Here is a 16,474-nt window from a genome sequence, read left to right as displayed (position 1 = left end):
CAGATTGTTCTTCCTGTGAAATCTACAGAGACGCTGAAGGTCGGCGCAGCTTCCTACGTCAACTGAAGAACAATAAACACGTAAACAGCCGCATCCTTTCAGCCAGCAGCCGTGAAGCAAGGAGAAAAGAGTCAGACAGAGGCGACAACAGATCTGTCGCCCTGCAGCCGGCCGCGCTCTCACACAGGAAGTCGCACCGTTTACAGAAAACGTCACAGCAGAACCCGGGCCGGCGCCGCTTCCAGAGGTCAGGTCCTGTTAAATCTGACAGCAGGCCGGACAGGGGACAGAGTGGTTTTAGATGGGAGATAATCACAGACGCAGCAGTGGAACATGAGCTGTGAGCCCTCTGAGAGCTGCTCATTAAGAGGATTTAATGAAACAGCATCACTGTGCAGCTCTCTGCTGCCGGACCGGGCCAGAGGTCCACTTCAGCTCACATTAGTCCTGACAAGACGGCTGGAGACGTAAAAGAATGAAAAGACACAAGACCGGAAACAGCAGACATTCGGCCTCGAGAATTAAAAAGAATTTATTCTATCAGGATAAATTTAACTGGAGAAATGACGTTTTCTGTGAAAGTCCTTCACTCAGTGTGAACGCTGAGAGCTGAAAGGGTTAAAAGAAGCAAAACGGCAGCTAAAAGTAGGAAAAGAAGAATAAAAAAAGCAGTTTGCCAAAACAGATTTCAGACAATGTTTCTGAAGGAGATGAAGAGATTTAAATTCTAAAATCTAAAAGTCATATCCTCCATTTCCTGAAGGAGCTGAACTTTTTTATATATGAGCGGCAAAAATCTAACAAAATATGCAGAAATATTTAAGAGACAAAAAACAAACAAATTCTGAAGCAGTTTGTCAAACCCTGATCCACAACATCAGCTCTTTATTAAATGTTCAACTCGTCTCTGAAGGACTGAAGTGGATCAGCTCCGGTGAGCTGCAGAGACGGGAAAAACTTCATGGAGAGAGAACGGGACTGAAGAACAGCAGAAATTAGATCTCAGGAGGGAAAAACCAAACAAACCAGAGAAAAATCCAGTAAAACAAGAGATTATTCAAGTGGCTGCAATTAATAACTTAATAACTGGAAACAGCTATTTTTTATATAAAAATGTTGCCAAATAGATGACATTTTTATTATTTCTCCAGAATTTGGACCATCTAGAAAAGTTCCTTTTTGAGGGCAACAGAACCACAGAGAACGATCTGTTCTTCAGGAAATGTTGGTTTTGTCACAAAAACACAGGATTAAAGTTTGGTGCTGATCCAGATTATAATCTGGAGTTTTCTGAAATCATGCTGTGGTCTTGGAGGAGGTTTGAACTCTGAGTGTTTTTGACTTGATGAAACCTGTTGTGTGTTTTTGTTCACTTGATTAGTTTTGGAACCTGGCTAAGATCAGACCAGTTTTCTGTCCTGATAAGTGAAACCCCAGACCCCAGACCCGACCCTTGTTTTCCCCGGGCCTGCAGGTGCAGCTCGTTATTCTCCTGGATTCATTCCTGACAGCAGCAGGCAGCTTGTTTCATTAAAAATGCAGGGAAACACCACGGTGTTCTCCCGCTCAGCACCGGGACCGTTGGTGTGGGGGGAGATCAAACCGGAGCTAAACGACAAGCCGGCACGTTGGTCCAAACCGGTTCATGTTTGCTTTAACAACAGCCTGGTTCTTGTTCTTAAAATCCCTCTGTGGAACGTCACCATTTCGGATTTTTTGACTTTTATGCAAATGTTAATTTTTCCCCTCTGGAAGCAGCGTGAAGCTCCTGTTTGCTGTTGGACGAGGCCGGGCTTTGATTTCCTTTAGGAGGATTAATTCTCTGTTAAACACAAACCCAAATATGAAAACAGAAGAGCAGAGAGGGAAATGAAAACAAATGTCGACCCACCAAGACGACGGGGGAGCTTTATTCAGGAAACTCGGCTAATTAACGCTCAATCGTTGTCTTCGACTTGTCTGGAAGAGAAACATCCCCTCCTGTCTGAGCTAAATACCAAAATGTTGCTTTAATGAGACAAACAGCGTCCATTCTTCATTTATTGTTAAACGCTGAGTCAGCATTCCCTCTGTTGTCGTTACTTTCAAGCATTTTTCAGCTTCTACTTCTGCAGACATCCTAATTAAACTGTTCATACAGCAAAACGTTTGGATCGACTGGGAATAGTGTGATCTGACTTTAATATTCATAACCTCTGTAAATATTTAACTTTATTTATAAAAACTCCCATAAAAATACAACAAGATCTGCTTAATTCCTTCAAAACCTTCTCTAAAATCTGCATACTGGCTCCGTTTTTGTCTTTTAGTTACTGTCTTGCCAACTTTAGCTTTTAGCTAAATTTTAGCTTCTGCTCTTTAATTTTAGCAGTTTATCAAATGTCAGCGATCAGAGAAAAAGTGAATTCTCTGGTTTCGTCAAACAGATTTTAACATTTAAGCTCACCTTCCCAGGATCTGCGATTTCAAATATCAAATCTGTTCAAATGTCAGAAAACAGCTGCAGGTGACGTAATTATCAGTGACATTTTAATGCCAATGAGTAAATACCTCCAATAATTTATAAAAAGGGACAAAGCAGACCCTGAAACGTTCCTTCCATCAGTTTTCTGACTCTTGTCTGGGGTTGAGTCATGGAGACAGATCTTCAGCTACGATTCTGTTGAAGCTTTTCTAATCCAGCCGTACTGTTTCTAATGTTTCTACTGTTTCTGCTGTTTCTACCCCGACATCACCTCCCGGGAGGATCTGTCTGAAACATTTCCCTGAGTTAGATCCCTCAGCAGCTGTTTTTACTTTGATTTTTAAATCGATTGTTCAAGTGTTCAGGCTCCGTTCAGAAGAAGCTCCTTTAAAACACTTTTATTCACGATCTCATTCTTTTGAGGACCAACCAAACCAGCCTCTGCTGTAATTCTGCAGTCAGTCTCCAGCTCCATTCAACCTGCGACACATAAAGTCTTCCTCAGGAGGCAACCGCTCAGTTCCAGCCAAGAATCTGCAATCCACCAGACCTGTGGGGATTATTAATCATTCTGACTGTTTCACGCTTAGCTGCAATTCCTCAAACACCAGCGAGATGTTTCAGCTCAACGAGCAGGAGTGCATCAATCTGTGGAAAGCAACAATGCAAAATAAAGCTGAACGAAAGCCCTCACTTCCTGTCTTTGTGTAAAAAGGCTAACAGTGACAAAAGGCAGTCTCCGTGGAGTCCAACAGGCACCGGAAAGCAGATAAATCAAACGTCTGACAGAATACCTGACTGTAGGTGAAAACAGGAACACAAACTGACAACTAAACTAACTCTGCCTCAAATTTACCCATCAGTCTCCAGCTCCTCCCAACCTGTAGGTGTCAAGAAGTCCATCAGCCCCCGAATCATTCACAGGAAGCAACAACTCACTCACAACCAGAAACCATCGATCCACCAGAATATATCCAGCCTGGTTTCAGTCTACTTCATCCTGTTACTGAAGCTTCCTCACTTCTGTTTTTCTAAGATAAAGATAACCTGATCCATGTTTGGATCTTTAACCAGCTTCTCCAGAACCTCCTAAGTTTCCTCCCTCAGCTGTAAATGCTTGTATTTGTTGGCCGGATTATTGTATTATCAGTATTGACCCGTGGATAACTTGTGTTTATTCAGTTTCTCCCAGATGGTGGAAATTATGCAGATAAATATTACGTTCTAAGTCTTGTTTGGTAATCAACGACGATTTTCTGATTAGGAGCAGGTTAAAGATATTTTCTAACATTTATATTATTTGCCACAGACGCACCTTATAAGACTAAAAAGCACATTTCATGTTTAACAAACGATGTCTGAGCAACTGCTTCACCTTGGGTCCAGGTATAAATCACGCTGACTGCAGCGACAGACTGAAAACCAGCAGCTCAGCATCTTCACTTCTTAGAAACAGAGAATTTACCACTCGAGACTCCCAGCATGAGGAAAACTGTCAGTTTGATGATTACAGATGGACACGCAAGCTGCTGTCTGGCAAAACAGAACCTCTTCTATCTGCTTGGTGTTGGACAAACAGAATCCATTTCCACAGAAATCCAGAGCAGAAAACAGGCCTGGGGCAGCAGAGCATCTTTAAAAAGGCAGCTAAGCTCTGCTTTTTAAACTGGCGGTAAACTCAGAATCACCACAGGGCTCGTGATGAGAATGATGAACGCTGACAGGAAGGCGAAGACTGCAGCAGGAAGGACAGAGTTTAGATGCACGGTATTATCAGCACGTCATCTGTACTGACTGAAAAAAGCCTAACAATGACATATTTGTTTCAATAAAACATGCAGGCGGGGTTAAACAGGATCTGATTGCAGCTGATTTTAAAACTGCAGCTGAGAGAGGATCAGTTCGCCTTGTTAAAGGGAGATTAAATCTACATCTGCAGCAACTATTGGGCAGAAAATGTAAAATCAGAAAGGAAATGCAGGCTTGACTGCAGGTTCAGATCCTTCCATGAACATCGGAGACCAGAGCAGCCCTGCTGGAGTCCAACCTGCACCCTAACCCCCCTTAGATCCACAACCTGCACAAAGACTGGACCGTCAGACTCCCTCAGCAGCTCTGCAGGAGCACAGACCTGGTCCTGGTCCACACTGAGCTCTGGATACAGCTGCAGTTAGGGCTATTTCTAACCATCACCATTTCATGACTGAAAGACTGGATTAAACTTCTGCAAATGTCAAAAATGTTCATGTTTGATGGTAAACCCAAGAGTTTACCCAGGAGCACAGTAACTCTGTTTGGGTCTTTCATTTCACTGAAAGGTCAGCGTCACCAAAACTGTGGACTCAGCTCAAATTTTCTAATTAAATTAGAGAAAAATGTCAGAAGTTGAACTCAAAACTTCCATTTAATCCAGTTTCAAATATCCCCGTCACACAAGGCTGGAACACAGAGCTGATATCTGACTCTGTGGGATTATTTAGCTGGTTAATGAGAAGAATTATCACCTACAGTCTGTAGAGTAAATGATTATTATAAGGAGCTTCTGTGAATCCTCATGCTCCGCTCAGCCTCTTCCTGCTTTCTGGGACAAAAATAGAGGTGCTGGAAGTTACAGGAGAGTGAGAAATGGAGCGATGAATAAATCAGAGGATGGAGATGCAAAGTTAAGTGGAGACAGAAGGAGAAAGCATCAGAGAGCCTGAGAATCTGCGTACGAGTGGAAGGCTGTAAATAAAAACAGCTGAACGTTTCAGGGAGTTACTCGACAAGCTCCAGGAGTTTTAGCTGAAGCTGAAAGATTCATCCTTTCAGTGTCAGAGTCTCAGTTTGTAAATCTGAACAACACCTGAAAAACACCACAGACTCACAGTCAGAAATCATTTATTTCTTGTTTTATCAACCAGAACGAGCTGCGCAGACTGGGACTAATCTGTGGGTTTATTGTCTCATTTTTCCTGCTGCTCAGTAACACATGGACCAGCGTGGGACAGTCAGGGGGAGGGGTTTGACTTCTTTTCACATGAATGTAATCCCATCCGATGCAGGCACGAGCTTCAAGCTGAGGTTTTATCATTATTATTCCAAGATTTTCACTGCTTTAACAAAATGTCTGGCATTTCTACTGTTAATATCATTTACAATAAATTAAATAAAAGCCATCAGTTTACATAAAACAAAATAATCTCTGGAATCTGCCAAATAATACCCAACAATACAAATCTGTTGGTCCAGACAGTCCTGTAAGAAGAGTGGATGGATTCTAATTAAACTCATTTGATGAACTTTTTAAGTCAACCCAATTTACACCTAAACCGCCATAGAAAACACAAAAATAGCTGAAAGTCAGTCAGTTTTGCAGAAAGTGAGCTCCTGTTTGGTGTGGTAGTAGCTGAGAGTCTTCCCAACACATGCTTTCAATGCTTACTGCTTCATGAACCTTTAATTCTTTTTATCCATTTGTCTAATTTTAGCTTTTATCACAGTTATGGTGAATATTTCAAGATCAGTTCTGAACAGCAGCAGGACCACCTGCTTGGTGTCTGGACCCACAGCTGGGTCCTGACCAGGACTTTAAAACCCTTCCATCGGTCTATCAGACATTTATCGTCCTCACTCTGATTAGAGGCTCAGATGGGGTTTGATGTGTATATTTGATGGTGTTACCTTTAATCTGATCTTTGAAGGAAGTCTAAAAGCTCGGTGCACCGCTGTGCTCGTTGAAGGGGAAGGATTTCCTTCGACACTGATCCAATTCCTCTTTCCTCTTCGCCTCAGCAGAGTCTGAAGCTCCTCTCCTGGCGGGTAGCAGTGACATTTACATCGCACTGCCTGACTCACTCCTCTCTCCTCCCCTCCAACCTTCAATTAATTTCACTTCAGTCCATCCCAGCCACACAAACTGTCAGCCAGGTGGTCTCCAGGTGGTCTCCAGGTGGTCTCCAGGTGAGGCGTTCACCAGCAGCTGCAGAGTTAAGACTTCTTTCTTTATCCCTCCACCTGCTCACCTTTTCCAGTTCATTCCCCTCGTTCTCTTCTTCGTAAAACCCAATAAATGCCACGTCTACCAATAAAGTCTGGTCCATGAATGGCTCAGCTCTGCAAATGTCGGACGGTTCACATTTGACCCAACCGAAAAATCAGTTTCTGACATTTCCTTTAAGGCTGACGCGGCTGCTGATCCCGGAACAGCAAACTGTGTCTGAAACGTGCCAAGATGAGACCAAACTGTTTCTGCTTTCAAGGTCTGAAATGTTAAATGTCAATAAGATTGACAGTAAAAAGTTAAGCACCCAGAAGTTTGGATGAAACCAGGTGGTCATGTTGTCAGTACGTCAGAGAACCCTCACCTTTGGATCCGGTCACACGAAGTGAGGACTGTCGTTAAGAATTACAGAATCAGAACTTTTATATTCTCTACAACACCTTGTGTTATCATGTCTCAAAGGCTGGTATCAACAGACTATGGTGTCACTGTCTTATGTCTTATCTAATCAACCTTAACAACCATAAAAAACTGGCTGTAGATGAGTCAGTTCTTCTGATACTGAGATAAAATTTAAAGCTCTAAAAGATCTCGTTTAAAGGTTTTGGATTTAAGGCAGTGGGTGATAGGCATTTTCAGGGACTGATTTCACAGAGTTTATCTCAGCTGCTGTATAAGATTTTTTACAAATAAATTAATGAACACAATAACAAAGTACTTTAGTCCAAAGATTTCATTCTTTCCTCTCCGGAAGACCAACGCAGCCACATCTACGTCTCTTTACAAGGAAGTTCAGAAAACCTTCCCAGGCCAAAATATCTACTTTCAGATTAGAAATGAATCAAGGCTGAGGTATGAGCCTATTTTATCTCAACCTTTAGTTTTTAATGGTGTGTTAAAGGCTAAACATTAGAGAGAGGCTGCAAAGATGAGACAACATTGTTCCGTTTATTGGCTAAACATAAAGAAAAACATTCCAAACATCCAACCTGGACGAAACCGATGATAATGGCAACAATCACAGCACATTTACCAGACCATAATAAACAGAAACATGAGCCGAACAGAGCACTTCTAACCCCTGTGGATCTGGGTGGTAACAGGCTGATGATAAGAAGAAGAACATGGCATTTTATGGCTTTATGCTCCAACAGAATCAGTTGTACGCTCTATGATAAAGTCAGCTTTAATTAATTTCCTCAGAAACGATGGGAAGAAAGATTGGAAGAGAAAAGATTAACAGAAAGTCAAGAAGAGGAGAAGATAACTGAGACCTGCGGTGGGTCAACGATGGAAAAGCTCCAATCATGCAGTCGTAAGCTAAAACTGGGCAGATTTTTAATGATTTTAACTTTTAACACTAAAATGATAAGTTGTTCCAATTATCTGTACAAGGACCAACCCTCAGGGGTTGAAGATTCATGATGAGGGTTTGGTTGGAGTCTGGATGTCATTTGTCATGTTTCAGGGGAGAAAAAAGGAAAATGAAGTGAATAAATGAAGACAATTAAAACAAAAGCAACATGGCGTCAGTGAACCGTGGCCTTTGTGATTGTTGACATGCGGACAACATTAAATGAGACCTAAATGAACCGATGTGCCTCGTTTCCCTCTCTACTCGCTCCAATGAGCACCATGAACACCAATCAGACCCAGCCTCCTGCTTCTAATTAAACATGCAGCAGAAACACAACGAGCATAAAGCACACACGTTTATATAAACATGATTACACAACATGGAAAATAAAACTTGTTTCTTTGCACAGCTGAAATATTTCTAAACACTTTAGACCCGTCTCAGTGTTTGACTCTTATTCCTGGACAGAAACGTCCTGTCTGGTGTCCGACATGTTCTATATCTGAACCCAAAACAGCAGAATTAATGGTTACACAATGGTTACAGCCGTTCCTAATTTACACAAATCTCTATCCATTGGTCAGGTTGCAGAGGCAACAAGTTCAGGAGGGAAACCAGAGCTTCCTGTTCCCAGCGACAACCTCCAGCTCCAACTGAGGGCGTCCTAAGATGTTCCAAGACCAGAGAGGATACAGAAACCCTCCAGCCAGATCTGGGTCTGCCTCGAGCTACCCTCCCAGTGCTGGAAAACCTCTACAGAGAAGAGCCCAGAAATCCTCTTCACCAGATACCTGAAGCACCTCAGCTGACTCCATTCGATGTCGTGGGTCAGCCCAGACCTCCACTTTGTGCCGAGAATCTGAACACAGCTCTTGTTTTGGTTTTACAGGGACTTGATAAACCTTCGAAGGGAATTCTGCAAAATGTTTCAGGAGATGTAACTGTACGTCTCCTACAGGTCCACAGGACCGTTTAACTTCTATAACACCGTCAGCAGGAGGTTCAAAAGTAGCCGGAAGCCAACAAAAATCTTCATTCAGACACATTTTTGCCAGCTACTTTTGGTTTATTGACAAAAAATCTTTTGGAAAGGTCTGCCTAGGAGAGTCCCTGTGTTATCTCAGATCTGCAAAATGTAATTTAATTCACAATAAATGGTGATTTTCTTCCTCTCCAAGCTTGTTTTTGATCATTTTTGTCGATCAATGGGCACAGCAATCTTTGAGCAAGCAATTAAGCCCCGTAGCTGATTGGACAAGAGATTGCATTTATCTGCTTCTGATTGGTCGATGTTGGGCCGTGACTCTGCATCGTTTTCCAGGCAGCAGATGACAGATGCCAGAGTGTCCAAGAAAGGAACAGTTGAATTCCACCAACTAAAAAGAATACAGAGACAATCTAAATCTATTTTACAAGATAACTTGCTTCATGTTTACCACCCTGGGAGATAGTTCCTGGTCTTGGTTAAATTAATTCTCCATCTAATTTGTTCTGAAAACTCTCCAAAAACTCAAAGATTCTCCCAAATTGTCCTCAAAATACATTTCTGATGTTCTAAACTTCATATTTTTATGGGGGACCTCACCTTGACAGTAGATGGTCAGCCCCCTACTTACACCTGAAGGGTTTGAACCCCTCTCTTAGCAGCTCTGCAGGGGTGAGAATCTTATCCACCATCCTGGAGTAAACCTCCCCATGTCGCCGAGTCTAACAGTTGGAACACACGTTCTCTGGTCCCATTTAAAGAAAACAGGATCCTAACTACCACAGGTGTCGTCCCAGTTCTTCATGAGACTGAAGAGGCGTATAAACGATGGCAGCACTGATCCCACAAACCCTCAGCATCTCCCGCTGTGAGGAGCTTTTTAACTACCTCTGCAACTGGACTCACCTTCCCCCAAGTCCTCAAACTGATGGATTATTTATCAAACAAATTTAATTCAGCAAGGCGTGTGTGTGGCAAACACACTCCCCAGACAGTGAGTTCCAAATAAATAAAGGATTATACGAACTCACAGCAGCAGGAGAAACTCTGACATTTTCTCATGTTTCAACCAGACAGTCGCTGTGAAAATGAGGGAACAGCAGAAACTCTTGTCACAACTCCCCGTCAGGTAGCTGCGTGTACCTGATTCACTGGGTGTCAGCTACAAGAATAACCTCCTTCTACAGGAAACCGTCAAACGCTGCTGGAGGCAGCTTCTTCAGAGCTTTACAAACGGACTCACAGGTTTCCAGAGAGGCTCGGATCATATCTCCACATGCTGCTGTCAAACCGTGTCCAGAGATGTTCTCTGTCTTTAAACTAAACGCTGCATCGTTTGACCCGAAAACAGAAACTCACCACCTGGGTGGAACAAAGATAAACGCCTCCGACTGAAGAACTGCAGTCATTAAACTTTGACGTCAAGTTGTGCTGCGTTCACTGCACCTCAGAAAAATAGGATGTTCCAACATTTCCTATTTCTGCTAAAACACAGAGCTGACTCCAAACAGTTCATGGCAACATTTATAATCTGTTACAACCATTTTTTGTGTTTTTATGTTCAGTTGGCAGGTCATATCTTGTAGCTCACTGGACATTTTTGTACCAGTTATTGATGATTTACAGCAGCAAAAAGTAAACTTCATAAATAGTCTGATGACGTTCCACCTGTTCTTTGTCTCGTGTTCCAAACGTTTGAGCTCTAAAATACTAATTTAGATTACTAATTGAGTCTAATTTGACTCAAACTTGTCAGAAACTTCGTCATCGTGAAAAGAGGACCTGATGTTGGGTCTGTAGGGTTTCCTCTCCAGGGTTCACATGAAAGTCGGCGTCCTGTGATGTGCATGCACGGCTGTGACAGTTGGAGTGCAACCAGAACAAAAAAAAAATGAAGCCAGCCATGAGAGAGGACGATGATGAAGATGAAGAGGAGGCCAGAGTCATGGCAACAGGCTGGAAGCTGAAGAACGGCTCAGAGGAACAAGAAGAAAACAGGCAGATTTTAACTCCTTCCTGTTTCGTCTCTGTTCTCCCACTCATACGACCCAACGTTTGGAGCTTCAAACAGTAAATACCAAGAATTCTAGATTTAATAAGAAGAGTAAAATAAATTGAGAATGTTTGTAGAAACTTTATTCAGCCCGTCTTTGACGACAACGTGCTGCTGTCACTGACACGTCTGAAGGGGTCGTGACATCGCTGTTAGCCTTTTAACACACGTTTGTCAGGAGGAGGTGTGTGTGAAGGGTTAGAGAGGGGGCGGGGCATCAGGATGACTGACAGGGGAAGAGTTGTGACAGAGGGCGGGGCTAAAGCAGAACATTCGCTGCCTCCAGGGGCAGAGTGGCTGAAGCTCAGCTGCCAGCAACCATCAGATCTGTCTCGCTCTGTTTGTGTTGGTGTGTGTGTGTGTGTGTGTGTGTGTGTGGGGCTGGTGATAAACCGCTCACACTGCCTCCCGAGACTTTAACCACCCAACATCTGTAGCCCGGATTCACTCATTAGATGGTGATAAAATTGAAAAAAGAAGCTAAGAGCAGCTTCAGCTCAGCATTCGATTGTCTGGATGCAGATGTGTGTGTGTGTGTGTGTGTGTGTGTGTGTGTGTGTGTGTGTGTGTGTGTGTGTATGTGTGTGTGTGTGTGTGTGTTGGTATGTGACAACAGGCTGCACAGGAGGGTAGGGAGGGGAATGTTGGAGGCAACAGGAGAGCTGCGAGCTTTTTTCCGATTACGTAACGACACGAACAGATGCACTCGTCTGCTCAGGAGGAGAGCGGCGGTCCGTTAGCATCAGAGTCACCCGTCCGAGTCACATCGTCACATGTTGGACCCAAGGTGGTGAAACACCTCAGCTTCTTATGTTACAGCACATTTCTGGGTTTTATTTAAGCTGTCAGCAAAAAGTCAAATACATCTGGTCGTTAATTTTAGGAAAAGCAACAAAACAACAAGTTAAAGTCAAAGCTTGAAGAGATTTTCCTCCTCATTTCTGTGCCAATGGGAGGCTGCCTTAAAATCTGGCATTTATCAGAATATTTTATTCTATATATTTATATAAAAGAAGCTGCTGAGACACTGGTTGCTATGGTGATTCCCACCTTTTCTGAAGAGCAAAAGGAGGCGGAGCTTCTTTGACAAGAAACTGATCCTGAAACAGTTACTGTAAAAACTTCACAGTAACTAACTAAAGAGACCTTTTACTTCCTTTTTTAATTAAAAATTACATAAAATGTGCCAACAAGCCCAAGACTAGAAAGGTCAAAGGTCAATCAAAGGTACAGTCAGCTGCCATTGTGATTGAGGCTGTGTTGCATTAAACATCAGCTCGAGTGTTTATTTCTTCATTATGTCACCCAGTTGTTGGCCAGAGAAGAAGAAATGACAGAGTCGAGCGCAGCTGCGTGGTCTCCATGTTTGTCAGTTTCTGCTCGGCTCAAATCATGTTTGTGTCGAAGACGCAGACAGAAACCAAACATTGATTCAGAGACACCAAAGAACTACAAAGAAAGGAGAAATCTGCTCCAACAACCCAAAGACCTCCGAGTCATCACAAGATGGCCGACATGCTTCAACAAACTGTCCTTCTGGAAGATCCTTTCTCCCAGCTGTGGATAAAACTGGCCTGAAATAACTAACAATTTAACAAAAGCAGAGATATTTACTGATTTTCTCAGCATGTCTTTATTCTCAGCGGCAGCCAAGATAAACGTACCTCCATGTGACCTTTGACCTCTGTGCTTCATGCATCCACAGCTCAGAAATATTGGGAATGAGTTGGTTGAGATTTGGTTTCTTGTCAGCTGCTCGTTTGGACCCATCAGCTCAGTTTAGCACCAACTGCAGCAGAATTTCAACATTTCTTCCACAGCGTTTCAACAGTTTAGGGCTTCAGCTGTTTTTAAACGAGGTTCATGAAGAAGAACTGAGACAAGATGCTGCTGAACTCCAGATACTCTGCAGAAATGTCACACAGAAGAAGGAAACGCCACAAAATCATCAAAACAAAGACGTCCACCGTGCTAACATGCTAACGTGCTAACATGTCATCTTTCAACCTGATTCAGACACAACAGGAATCCTTCATGAACGTGATGCCGTTTACGTCAAAAGACTGTTTTACAAAATACACTCCATTATCACCTGACGCCAAAAGGCAAAGATGGACGATAATGTTTTTGTGGATCTTTTACTAAAATATCTCACGACCAACTGGACAAAATTTAATTAAACTCAGAAATTTATCATTGGACGTACGATCAACTCATTCAGTTTTGATTTTAGTCTAACACTCTGGCAGGAACGGTGGCGGGCGATATGCATTCCTTCAATGAACACAAGGTTTAATAAGCTTCATTTTGACAAACATGAAAATAATTTCTGCAGGAAGAATCCAGTGACTGCAGTGAAGTGAATGAATAAAGCCTGAAATGTCTCGAGTTGAAGATGTTTGGCTGAATTAAATGAAATATTCTTTTCCTTTCATTTTGGCCTCAGCATATTTTTGATTTGCTGCAGTTCAGTCCTGATGTTGACTCTAATTTAAAATCTGAAAGAACGAGGACTTGTGGGCTGTAACCGACCTCTGATTTATAAAGTCCTCAAGAAAAAACACAAACCATCTCAAATGTTTCAAAGCAAATGAAATGAAGTCATTAAGAACTTGTTGACACAGCTCTTTGCACAAACAGAACTGCTGTGACTGACTCAGCGTTTCGTTCCCTGAGAAGAATCTCCAGCTGCGGCTGGAAGGTTTTCCACCTGAAGAACGAGGCTCGGTCCGCTCGTGGCTGCCTGGGGAAACAACGGGAGGCTGGAGGCCCCAGAGGAGCCCGTCCTGCTGGGATTAAAGACATTTTTCACCTGGAGACGGGTCATTACTGCAGATTGAAGACGATAAATGAGACCAGCGTCCCTCAGTGAGACGGAGGTCAATATTTCACTAAAATCTGGTCACAGGAGTCTGGAAACTACAAATATTCACAAAAAAGGACCTGCGCAACAAAACAACTGAAGGCCGAGCACTCCTTGAAGGAATGCTTATCACCCGCCGGCACGTTTAGACTCAGACCATTTCATGAGAAAAGAGACGGAGTTATGAGTCGGAGCTCAGAGTCTGTGCCGAGGATGACTCTCAGCTACTACCAGAGTTATTTCTGTGCCTTCTAAGGTCAGCTGGCTGTGGCAGCCATCTTGAATTGGGCTGGCTCTGAACAGTAATCAGTTGTAGACGCTCATCCAGGGATTATTTTCATTTAAATCCATCCTGTGCTTCATGACGTGTTGTGCAAAAACACTGTTGCCCTTTCACCTTGTGCGGCAGGTGATAATCAGACCCTGAGCCCTGAGCCAAGCAGCAGCACATCAGAGGCCGGCAGGCCAGCAGAGCAGGAAGCAGCTCACCTGTCTGACGGGGACACACCTGTGCGTCAGGAAGCAGCCCACAGCTCGCCTGCAGCTAAAGGTTTATTCTCCCGAACCAGAACCTGTCGTAAAGTCATCCGGCTGATATTGGGACTCCATCTTCCTGGAACAAAGATCTCCGCCTGTCGGCTGATCGTCGGCTGATTATCGGCTGATTGAGGTAAACTTTGGTCACTTTATTGGAGAGAAGAGCCACCAGCTGTCGACCGCGCCTCATTAAACCCAGGATGATGCCTTTTTTCTCCAGATAACAGGCGGACAAACGAAGCTGCGCGCTCTGAAACCCCACCTTTATATCTCCACATCGTCCCGGGCGGGTGAGGAGGAGGAGGGCGAGGAAGAGGAGGAGGGCGAGGAAGTTTCTGCTGGAAGTGATGGTTTAATAATTAAACTGGAGCCTCTTCTTATCTCTCAGAGGATAAGAGCGGCAGCAAACATCTCGGGCAATCACAGCCTGTTGTTTCTCTCTCATTTAACAGCAAATCAGCTCGGTGTGTGTGTGTGTGTGTGTGTGTGTGTGTGTGTGTGTGTGCGTGTGTGCGTGTGTGGGTGTGTGGGGAGAACTTAGAGATGAACCTGAAGGCAGCAGAGAACAGAACCTGACGTGTTATTTCTCTGCACAGTGAACAGAACCCTCTCTGAGGTTCTTATAAAAACTCTTTAATTGAATTCAGTTTAAAAAGCCGAACCTGGAGTCTTCATTCATTAAACATCAGGACTAAACTATTAATTTAACCTCCCAGGACCTGCTGTCCACACACGAGGACATCATCATTCCTAGCTTCCCATCAGGTCCAGCAGCACCAACAGCCAGCAGAAATGAAAAATGCACGAGTTCAGGGCGGAAATAAATTCAGGGTTTAAATAAATCTTATAGAAACTCAGAAGATCTTTAAAAATGAATAATATTAATAAAACTAGATTGGTCACACCAAAATATGACAGATTATTTTCTGTAATTTGTTCTTTTTCTGTGTTACTGTTTTTTAAAATTAAAATGTAATCAAATTATTAACCCCTGACAAATAAAACAAACATGTAGGTTATTAAATTGATTAAAATATAAAAACAGAACAAATCACAAAAACAAAATCATGCCAGATAATGTTAATAAAATTAATGTAAACCTGTCAGGGACTTGTTTAAATGTTGAGTCCCTGTCTTTAAATAAATAAAATAATAATTAAATTCAAAGCTCACAGACATTATAATAAATCAGAATTATTTACCTGCAGGGTTCTGCTCCCAATGAGACACTAATTCATACAAACGGTGCGCGTGCGTGTAAACCATCCTGTCCTCGCGCGTGCAGCTGACAATTCCCTCACTGTAGTCGAACCGTGCTCGTGCGTGCGCCTCTCGCACGTGCCGCTGCGTGCACAGCGCGCGCTCTGTATCCAAATCGGAGCGTGTTTTCAGCGCCTCATTCAGGCGCGTGAAAGTCTGACGTGTGCGCGTGCGTGCTCCGGTGTGACACACTGACCTTCCCGTCCGTCAGCGCGGAGCCCCGGTCCTGGTTCCGGTTCTGGTCCCGGCTCCCGGTCACGTGACCCTCCGCTGCCATTAAAAACAATAAAAACAACAAAAACAACAAACAAACAAACAGCTGGGCGGAGATTTCTGCAGCTTTAATCCGCGTCCAGTCAGAGGCGCGCGCTCACAGACCCGGTTCTGGGGGGGATCACTCAGACCCGCCCGCCGCAGGAGCCGAACTCCGGCTGAAGTTCTGGATCTGAAGGTCCGGGTCCTCCGGTCCTCCCGGTCCTCCCGGTCCTCCTGCTGCTCCGGACTCTCAGACCGGACTGACGCGTCTTTACGCACGAGGATCCGGGAGGAGGGGTCCAGTCTGAGGGGGAGGAAATTAAAGCTCTAACAGTCACTCGAGGAATGCATGTCGCCCGCCTCATGGAGAGCTGCTGCAGCTGGGAGGATGCTCAGCTACTACCACTCCATGCTGAGTCACTAACTGTGGCGGCCATCTTGAATCAGGGTGACCCCAAACCTTCATCAGCTGTAAGTTCAGCCAGTGAAGGTCATTCAAACCCGTCCAGTCAGATATTTTGCTAACACTGCAGACAAACATTTTTACAGCTGCTTCACCTTCGGAGGGCAAAAGAAAACAAACAAAACCTAAATATACTTTACTGTTCTCCTGATTCTGTCATCATTAATTCACTCCTCTCCAGAGTTCTGATAAAACAAACAAAAACAGCATCAAAGTGTGCAGCTTGATGTGCTGTGACTTCTGCTAACGGTCTCA

At 43.6% G+C, this 16,474-nt stretch overlaps 1 protein-coding gene across 1 annotated transcript in view; it reads right to left on the bottom strand.

The window, feature by feature from the left end:
- npy2rl (neuropeptide Y receptor Y2, like) overlaps nt 1-16,023 on the bottom strand; it is a 38,300-nt gene extending 22,277 nt beyond the window's left edge. Inside the window, exon 1 of the mRNA XM_017436983.3 lies at nt 15,444-16,023. The gene's annotated coding sequence lies outside the window, so the exon portion shown is untranslated. The remainder of the gene's footprint in view (nt 1-15,443) is intronic.
- Nucleotides 16,024-16,474: the final 451 nt, after the last annotated feature.

This window comes from Kryptolebias marmoratus, linkage group LG7 (genome assembly GCF_001649575.2).
Source record: "Kryptolebias marmoratus isolate JLee-2015 linkage group LG7, ASM164957v2, whole genome shotgun sequence".
Classification (NCBI taxonomy): Eukaryota; Metazoa; Chordata; class Actinopteri; order Cyprinodontiformes; family Rivulidae; genus Kryptolebias; species Kryptolebias marmoratus.
Note: the sequence above shows the minus strand (reverse complement) of the source record. Positions and strands in the feature narration are given on the sequence as shown.